The following is a 10350-nucleotide window of genomic DNA, read 5'->3' as shown; positions in this document are numbered from 1 at the left end:
ATTGTAGTACGACTCAGCCTTTTAGTTTTGAATGAAACTGTCTACCCAGACTCCAGTCCAGAAATACTGCATCTCACAATTGCTCTCCCAAATCCTTACAAATCCAGAATGTGTCCATTCTCAGAGTTCCTGAATGATGACTGACCCCTACCGCCTGCCATTTCAGTCAGAAACACTGTTGTTGGTATAATGTTCTTTTAAAATATATATGCCTTACCCTTGTTAATTCAAATGCTGATTTCCCCACCCCCAACTCTCTGGTTTCAATCTGGATATTGCATTGTGATACTCACTCTTCTGTAAACAGGACACAAATAAAGCAACTAGATACAATGTTGTGCAATGGGAGGAGCCAGAGGACAGGAAAGAGGGGAGAAGCTAGAGAACAGGAAGGGGCGAGGAGGAGCTCGAGGAGAGGAGCACGAGGAGAGCAGAGCTGGAGGAGAGAGCTTGGAGGACTTGGAGCATGAACCAGACCTAAGATTTCACAAAAACCAAGTATAATGTGGGAAATCTAAATGTTAGGAAACTGAGGGCTTGGAGGTTTAGGAGGGAGTAAATATTGCCCAGTATTGTGTTCTAGGTTAACTAAAAACCCAGTCTCTGTGTGGTGATTTGGTTATACAGCTGCTGAGGATTAACAGCAGCGTTACAAGAAGATAAAACAATAGTAAATATTAATAACCACCTACAACACACTGTATACATTTAACTTATACATTTATTTATCTTATGGGCCTCCATGCATGGAAGGGAGGAAAACATAAACTATACTGTTCAGGAGAGTCCAGAAATTGAACCCAGGTCCTCATGCTTGCAAGGCAAGCATTTTACCTACTGGTTCTATTCTTACCTTGGCTGAGTTCATGGGGTAATGGTTCTTAAACCTGACTGCTCATCAGAGACACCTGAAGTCACATTAAACCAAAAGTTTCTGGGTAGTTCTAGGTGGGGAGACCCAAGAACCCACATTTGTAATGCTAGTCCAAGCACTACAGTTCATGAGTTGTCACTGTAGCTTAAAGGGCAAAGTTTACAAGAGGTCATTAACAAAGTTAAAGTCAGAAGAAGCTTGTAGGTGACCTAGGGCAACTTCCTTAAGGGACAGATGGAAACAAGTGTCTTAAGAGAAGAACCAGGTCCCTCAAGGTCAAAGTGAACAGTAAAGCAGGTTCTTTGACTCCAGGACCTGGACCATTCTGTTACACAACCTCGTGCCCAATTTACCTCTGTCTACTTATCAGGAAACACTGATCCAGCTTCGTCCACATTTATAATTTTACATAATAAAGGGTCATAAGAATCAATTATATCAGGATTCACACTGGGAGGCAGAGAGATGGCTCAGAGGTTAGGAGAATGATGCTCTTGAAGAGTCCCTGAGTTCTGTCCCCAGAATCCACATCAAGCCGCTCACAATCACCAGATCCACATGATACAACACCCTCTCCTGGCCTCCACAGGTAACTGCACTTATATGAACAGACACACAGGCAGACACACTTTCTGCCCCAGAGACATAGTTTCTCTGTGTAGCCTTGCCTGTACTAGAATTCACTATGTAGACCAGGCTGGCTTCAAATTTATAGAGATCCACCTGCTTCTGTCTCCCAAGCGCTGGGATTAAAGGCATACACACATTTTTTTTTTAAGTCTCATTTTTAAAAAAGATTTAGATTGTGTGTTCCCAAGAGATCTTAGTTTTGCCATACAAACACTGAAATATATCTCTTCCACTCAAAAGAAAGCATAACAAAAACATTATCAACATCTATGTCAAACCAAACTCTAGTAGATAAAATTAGGGCACAAATTTCCATCTCCAAAAACCCTTAATTCAGCAGCAGCATAAATAAAATACAGTTTGAATCCCATATGTCCTAGAGATGGACCAGGACCTAAAAGTTGGTTTAAAAACTAATTATTTCCACAGAGGCCAAGACAGCCAAAGCTAGACTTCATCCATTTCACCTCTTGTCCCAAAAATTAATTATCTTTTGCCACCTCCTAAGAGCAGGCAAATTTGATATACATTTCTTACCATCAGTCAGGGGTGTTTTCTCATTGTAGAAAAAATACACATAGGAAAGGTGTAAGAAATTGCTATCGAAATGGTAAAGGTATAATTTGTCTACACAATAAAATATACAATCATTATTTATAACAATAGTATAAAAATAATATGGCCAATACTCAGAATCATTATGTAGAGAACTCAGATACAAAATGACATAAACTGAGTATCTTACAATTTTGGCCAACTTCTGGGTGTGATGGCATGTGACTTTAATTCCAGCGCTCTGGTGGCATGAGCGGGCAGATCACTGAAAGTTCAAGGTCAGCCTAGTCTACACAGGAGTTCCAAGGCAGTCAGGGATACACACTGAGACTTGTCTCAAAAAAAAAAAAAAAAAAAAAATTACCAACTCTTAGGAACTACTGGAAATTCATCTTTATGCCAAGAAAACATATGCCAAAGAGTTCAAGCAGTTAAATGTAGATTATAATTATAATTTCTGGTTTGCTTTTTTAATTCCTCTGCCTATTGGGGGTGGGGTGGGGTGGGGTGGGGTGGGGTTGAGATAGTGTTTCTCTGTGTAGCCTTAGATGTCCTGGAACTCACTCTATAGGCCAGGCTGACCTCAAACTCAGAGAAGTGTCTGTCTCTCCCTCCAGAGTGCTGGGATTAATAGCGTGTGCCACCATGCTCAGCTCCCCCTGCATATTCTTAAAGTTTTGGTCACAATATATATTGTTTCTGCTGTAGCCTTCTCCTGCCATATTTTCAGTATTGTTAGCTTTCAAATACTACAGTTTAGCACTGTATCTAGAAACTGAACCAAAGCCAAAATTACCCATTAAGCAATGTCTGGCTGACAGGACTAACTGTCTTTACGGCACAGACTCTCTAGAAGAGCTTCCCTAGCCCTGACTCCACAAAGCCCACCACATCTCTACCGGCATCCTCGCCACAGCTAGTGCACTAAGCCGGGAAGAGAAGCTCCCTTCTGAGGATGCCGTGCCATCAATAAGTAGCCTAGTTGTCAACCCCTGGTCCCAGTGATTCGATTATCACACCTGAGCAGAGGGCAGAGGGCAGCAGGCTTACCTCTCTCTGTCACCCTCTCCTTTCTTTTCCAACCTCTGCTTGGAGGTTGCCTCAGAACCTCTAAATAATTCAAACACTGAAGCCCCAAACTGGACACAGTAAAAAGGAAACTTCTAATGTCAAGTGAAATGGTAGGGCCAGACGGAGCATGGGTAAGGTCGGACAAGCTCAGTGAGTGGTTTCCTGAATGGAAGCACAATCAATGCTATAGTAATCACAGAAACTTTAGCTGGAGTGGAAGATTACAACACCTGGTAAAAATTATTAAACAAGGGTAAAGACACAAAGCCACATGAGCGATAGTTTCAAATTACCTACCGGTCCAAGATTCCAACCGTTGTCCCCGAGTTTAAAACATTTTAAGCCAGAAGCCACTTTAGCCACCTTCAATATCAAGAAGGGCCAAAGTGGGATGCCAATTTCAGACTAAAATGACTTCTAACTCCGAGAAGAATACTTGTACCAGAATGAGGAGGAACAGAACACCTGGAGCAAACGTTGTGGGGTAACCAAATGTCACAGATCCTACTGTAAACTTTAAATGAACCAGAGTTCCCACGGGGAGGGAGAAGGCAGAATCTAGTTTGCTTGTTGTAAATAAGCTTCTGAGCAAGCATCAGAAATGCCACCGCTGCGCAGAGAGGTCTGGAAAGCTGATGAAACGCTAAGAAAACCGAGATGGAATCTAAGTGCTGTGTAAAACTCCCACCAACATCATTCCACCAAACACTGCAAACCTAGACCGGCGTGTGTCTTCTTGAGACTAAGTTCAGAACCCTCCTGTGAAACTTTTGCCTTTAAAGGCAAAAGAATATCCATGATGAGAATAAATGAGAGTTTGTTCAGGTTAAATTTACACATTCATCATTTTAAAGGGCTAAAAAAAATTCACTTGACTCTATAATAAAAGTTGATTCGAGAAAAACTTCAATCTATTAAGTAGGTAATTTCTTTTAGCTCCTCCTCAGGGCCAGGGATCAAATGAAGTTTGACAGCAAACTGACCCAGTGTTTTTCAGCGTGGAGGGTCTCCTGGCCTTCCCCCACAAACCCACCCCTGATCCCTGGTGGCCTGATGGGCAAGCGCAAGCTCGCTCTCGCTCTCTCTCTCTCTCTCTCTCTCTCTCTCCACACACACACACACAGACACACACACACTTACTTTCTCTCCGACTTCAGAACAGTAGCCTTTGTTTCAGGTTCCCAAATGGGATCCAGTAACCAAAACTCCTTAACCAGTGATCACCACCGTCACCAGCCTTTCACGGGTGTTCCCTAGCCACTCTGGGAAGAAGTCCGGTTTCTCCCGCGTCTCACATGCTGCAGAAGACACGGCTGCCATGGGGGAGGGGGGGGCAGGCGACGACAAACATCCTCCCCAGTACGGAGCCGAGGCGCACAAAAACCGGAGCAGCCCTGTCTTTTTCCTAAAGTTCTTACCTAAGCAGCAGGAGCGTACAGCATGTGCCAAGCGCACTCAGACTCTGGTTCTGCCTCTCCTTCTGGCTTTGGCTCTGAGTGTCTGCCTCACTCATTCACGTGCACACACATGGACAAGGACGCCTCCCACACCCCTTGGCGCACGACCGCCCCGCGGCCACCCTCACCTCGCGCCCTTTGTCCTCGCCCTGCGTCCTCGGAGCCCGCGCTGGCCGAGCCGGCGCTGCGCAAAGCCCGGAGCCGCGGAGCCGTAGAGTCCGCCCGTCCGGGTCTTGCGGGCCGCCGTGCTTGCGGGGGACCTGAGATGGGGCTGAGGCTCCGTCCAGGTGTGGGCGGAGGAAGGGGACTGGCCAGCTGCGCGGGGGTAGCGCTCACCGCGTCCCGTGCCGGCTGCACGCACCCACGGCTTCGCTGCGCTCTTACGGGGTTTGCGGCTTGGGAGGGGTCGGCGCGGAAGTCGGAAACCTCCGGGGACAGAGGTCATTTGTTGCTTGGCCGCTGTTGACCGAAGAGGAGGTGGGGTTGGGGGAGACGCGCCAGTGAGAGAGAGAGCCACCCCCCCAGAGGGCTACACCCGGCGCAGGGCGTGTCTGTGGACCGCAGGAAGACACCCTGGCGGTTCAAGCAGACAGAGGTAGGGGACTGGGCTCCCCAACAGTGAAAGCTGATTAAGTCCCCTACAGTGTGAAACCTACCTAAGACGAGCCGGGGAAGATTCTAAAACCCTGGACACCCGAGGGTGTAACCTGAACTTTCTCTGGTGCGAGTGTGGGTCAGAAGGATGGGCGCAGGAGAGAAGGAACAAACCTGCATTGCCGCGCAGACCTTTCTGGCCTCTGCAACCCAGAGGTGGCCACTAGCAGCCGGCAGAGGAAGTGGGGGAAATTCAGGAAGCTAGACAGCAGTAGGGCCCCATGACCATCATCCTCACCTCCTCCTCTACCACCTCTATCTGGGTAGCCCTTGTGCCTTCAGAACTTGCCAGAGACATCCCAGCGCCTTGTACCCTCTGCCGTTCAAGAACCCCAGCAGGGCTAGTGAAATAGTTCAGTGGCTACAGGAGCTTGCAGCCGAAAACTGAGCCCCAGTATTGGATACCTGGTACTCACATGAGGAAAGGCTATAAGCAATTCCCGAAAACTGTCCTCTGACCTCCAATCTGCAGCAAACACCGATTTTAAAAAATAAGTAAATAAAACAATTTAAGGATGCCAGCAGAGGGCTTGAGCCAGTCTTTAGAAAAACAGGGAGATGGTCTAGCTAAGAGAGGAAGACAACCAACGACAACGGGAGAATGAGAGTCAATCTCTGACAAAAGTGGGCAGGCTAAGAAATGCTCCCTCATCCCCATTTTCAGAATGGCAGAGGTATCAGCTTCCTTTTCTAATTAGGAAATATTCCAAGCACAGGCTAGACTAGGGACAGTAACATGATGAGCCCTGTGCCTAAGACCCAGCCAAGCCTTAACTGGCTGCAGATGTTTCTGTAATAAATTTCAAGATGTTGGGACTGTAGTCCTGTTGATAGAGTGCCTAGGACACGGTGAGTTCTCCATAAGCGTAAGTCAAGCCTGGTGGCCCATGCCTGTAAAGCCAACCCTCCAGGAAATGGGAACTGGAAGATCAGACATTCAAGGTCATCTTTGGCTAGGGTTGAGTTTGAGACCAGTCTGGACTAAGTAAAACTGCAGCTCAAGAGGGAAAAAAAAAGAAAAAAAACAAACAAAAACAATTTTTTCCTATACACTTGGAGCCCCTGGACAGCCCTGTAGGCTGCAGCTTTTTCCTCCCAACCCAACCTTCCATACTGTTCCGGAAGGTACTTCCACAGCTGCTGTAAGGCAGGCCCAGCCCTTCCCAGCACTGCAGCTCTCCGTGTGGAGTCACACTGCTGCAGTTTGTAACCCGCACCCTTCGTTCTGTTTCGTCCATGAGAATGCTTACAAGATTTACCTGATCTTACAGGCAGAGCCAGTTCCTTCCTTAGAACTGCTGAATAATCCCTGGCATGAGCCTGGGACAGTTAATGTTTCTATTCTTCGGTTGATGGACATTTAAACTTCTCAAGAGTATGAACAAAACTGAAATGAACCCTCTCAAGTTGCAGAGTAACTGTTGCATTCATGGTGACCAACATGTTCATCTTACGGTTTGGGTCAGGAACTGCAGTTGTTTTTAAATTTTTGTACATTCATATAACTTTTTTATGTATAGTTTTATATGTATATACATATATAATATACTTTGGTCATATTCTCCCACCCCAATATTATCACATCTTCTTCCTCCTCATATTGGAATTCCTTCTTCATAAGTTCTCCTACTGTTTTCATATCTGTGTGTGTGTCTGTCTGTGTGGATTCTGTGGGTGTGTGTTCCTGCATTTAACTAGCATTGCCTGAATGATCCCTGGTTGACAGAGTTATTTACCTGACGGCACCCTTACAAATCTATCTACCTTATCTACCAAACAAATAACATACAGAGTGAAACTCAGCAAACTTTTTATAGAGGCAAGGAGTATTTGAAGTTTTCCCGGCTTAATTGAGGCAAAGTTCTTTTTATAAGAACGCTTGCCTGGCAAGTACATGGCCCTTGAGTCTATCCCCACTGCTGCAAAATAAACAAACAAATAAAGAAATAGCACCAGGCTTGGCTCATGGCTGTAAAAACACCCCCTAACAAAGCTGATCAGGCCCACCCGCCGCAGTCAGCTTGCTGCAGAAGAAAGAGACTCCAAATGGCTTCCTCTCAATCACAAGGCCATCGCCACACACAAAAGGGCAATCACTTTCAATGAAGACAAAAGTACAACTGGGCTCAGCATTAAACTTAATATGACCATGGTGTTGCACTGAGAGGGAAAAAAACAAAACCCACTCCCTCACACATATATCCCCGCTAGTCCTCATCCCCATCCTCACATATATTTCTTCCTCATGTGTCTATCTGTACATATCCAATGATCCCCAGCACATATAAATACATGGATGCTGCCTGCAAACTTTCACTGGTTATTGTAATGACTCTGGAAAAAAAAAAAAAAAAAAAAAAAAAAACAGAAACAAAACACTGCATCCTAACTTTGAAAATCTGTAATGAATTCTGGAAATGCATAGACTCCTACCAATTAAGAATTAATTAGAAAACAAAGTGAAGAAAAGGCATTGACTGATTTCCAGCCTAATGAATCATGCTTGTTCCTAGTTCATTAACTTTAACGCCAGCACAAAGAGAAATGCTTTGGTTTAGTTTTCATGGGGCTGAACCTGACCTGTTGATTTTATGTCTTTATTGAACTTGAACCAAAACTTGAAAATTAAAAGAAAAATAGGAATTAATTTCAAAATATATTCTTAAATGAGTCAACCTGATTTAAAATGTTACTGACAAGAATGGGGCCAAACCCAAATCTGTGTTGGTCAACCGCAAACTTACCAAGGAACTGTCAGTCTCTGAGCCTATTCATCGATCTGAAGTCTTTCCCCAGAGGCCATGAGGTCAGCCAGGCAATTAGACATGGATTCTGGGCACCTTTGTCTCAGTGCCTAGCATTATCCTTTAAAAAGTCACACACACACACACACTCACTCTCTCACACACGCATTCCTCTCTGCCTCATTCATAATACTCCCATACGTTTTCTTCTTACACATCTATTCATGTGTGCTCCGCCTCCCAGCACATACCTACATCTAAACGTGCACAGAGCACAGTGTCCCTTTCCCGCGTGCATCCGTGGCTCTCCATAGTATCTCTTTCCATACACACAGATGCTCTCCCACGTATCTTTTGACACAAACATTTATCCATTTCATGACATATTCTCCTTCAGCTTGTGTTCCCTGACCTCCCAGCTCCTCTCATAGCTTTTACCCATGTACATGTTTTCACACCACTTTGCCAAATACAATTTCATTCATGCTGGTGTCTTCGTGTATTTGCATATCTGGACACAAGAACAGTTAGGTAAATATTTTTAAATAAATAAATAGAAATAAAGCCCTCATCCAGTTCTAGTTGTGGCAGTTATTTAAGCAGTTGTATATCGGGCATGCAAGTGGATGTGGCTTTCAAAACCTCCAATTTGCCTGTCAAGCAGTTTAGAATCATGTATGAGCTGCCTGCCACTTGTTTCCATACAAAGAAGGCTTTTAAATGGCTTGAGGGCTCTTGAAGTTTGTCCTCTGATGTCTGTAAATTGCACCCCATTTATGTAGTTAAACAGCATTCCCTGGGGGGAGAGTGCTTCTCTCCCCATAGAGAAATGCTTACATCCAGCTTCCTTAAATGATCCCAAGATGTAAGGGTGAATATTTACTTGGGCTGCCATAGCAAAGGGCCGGCAGACTCACTGACTCACAGGTGGGAACGAAAAAAGATCCCAGATCAAAGTGTGGGCAGATTGGGGCCTTCCCCTGGCTTCCAGGAAAATGTTCAAGCCCCTCTTGTTGGCTCTCTTCTTCCTGTGTTTCTTCACAATACTTCCCTCTAAAGCCCTCTGTGTCCCAATTCCTTCTTATCATAATACTAGACATGGAGGAGTAAGTCCTACCCTCACAACCTCATTTAATGTTAACTCTTTTTAAATATCCCCTCTCTACGTAAGGCCACGTTCTAAGGTACTGATATAACTGATGGAGACTTGGGGGAAGGGACGACTGACCCATAGCAGTAGGCTTTTACTTGTTTCTGCATTTGCTGGTTTACCAGCAAGAGGCACTAAACTTCACCTTAATAAGTCTAGGCTTATCTCAGCATCTCAGTATCTCAGTCAGTAGAGTGCTTTTCCAGCATGCACAGAGTGCTCAGGTCAGTCCCCAGCGCTGTATTAAACCAGACAAAATGGTGCAAACCATTCCCAGCCACACATCAAGCTTTAAGGCCAGTCTGGGATACAGGAGCCCCTGTACAAACAAATAGCATTATATCACGGCCTGATGTGGCATTTTCTCATTTAAACTTTAAGTCCAAATCAAACTGAATCCCTTCCATTCCACTTCACACTACCACCTTTCAAGCGGTATAGCCCATCCAAAACAAAAACAAAGCATAACAAAAACCAGAGTGGGGGAGGGGTGAGCAGTTGAGGAAGGGAGAGGCTGAACTCCCAAAGTGAAGTTGCTCCACCTGGTGGAGAGCCAAGGAACTTGATGGTGCATTCTCTGACCATGGCAGGCTTGGCACTTGCCAGCTTGATTCCCAGGAGCACTAGATGGACAAGTGAAGAAATCAGAGGCAAAACCAGGATATACCCCAGAGGTATTGTGCAGAAGACTAGAAGTTAAACAGGGCAAAAAATAGACTATCAGCAAACGCACTAAAGCAAGTGGAACAGAAAAAGATTAACTCAACTCCTCTGACAAGACTTTCCTTCAAACTCTGGGTGCAGAGTTGGTGAAAATCACACTTCAGAACTGGACTTCCATAAAAGAAAAGTCACTCCAGTCTGAGCCACTGAAATTGCAAATTCCAGGGCAACCTGGGCTACATAAGGAGCTCAAGACTAGCCTGAGCTACACAGTGAGTTCACGGCTCATCTGGGCTACAAGGTTTTAAAGAAACAGGAGGAGTAGGAGGTGAGGGAGAAGAAGAAGTAGAAAAAGAAGGAAGATAGAAAGAAGAGGAGGAGAGAAGGAAGAAGGAAGAAACTAGAAGAGGAGAAGGGAATTAAAGAGAAGAAAGGAAGGAAGAAGAGGAGAGAAGGGAGGAAGAGAGGAACAGGAAGAAGGGGAGGAGGGGGAGCAGGAAGGGAATATGGGGAAGAGAAAGTGGGGGAAAGGAAGAGAAGAGCAAGAGCAGG

Source organism: Psammomys obesus, unplaced genomic scaffold, assembly GCF_907164565.1.
Source record: "Psammomys obesus unplaced genomic scaffold, mPsaObe1.curated_primary_1811, whole genome shotgun sequence".
Taxonomy (NCBI): domain Eukaryota; kingdom Metazoa; phylum Chordata; class Mammalia; order Rodentia; family Muridae; genus Psammomys; species Psammomys obesus.
The sequence above is the reverse complement of the archived record's forward strand: the minus strand, read 5'-3'. Positions refer to the sequence as shown.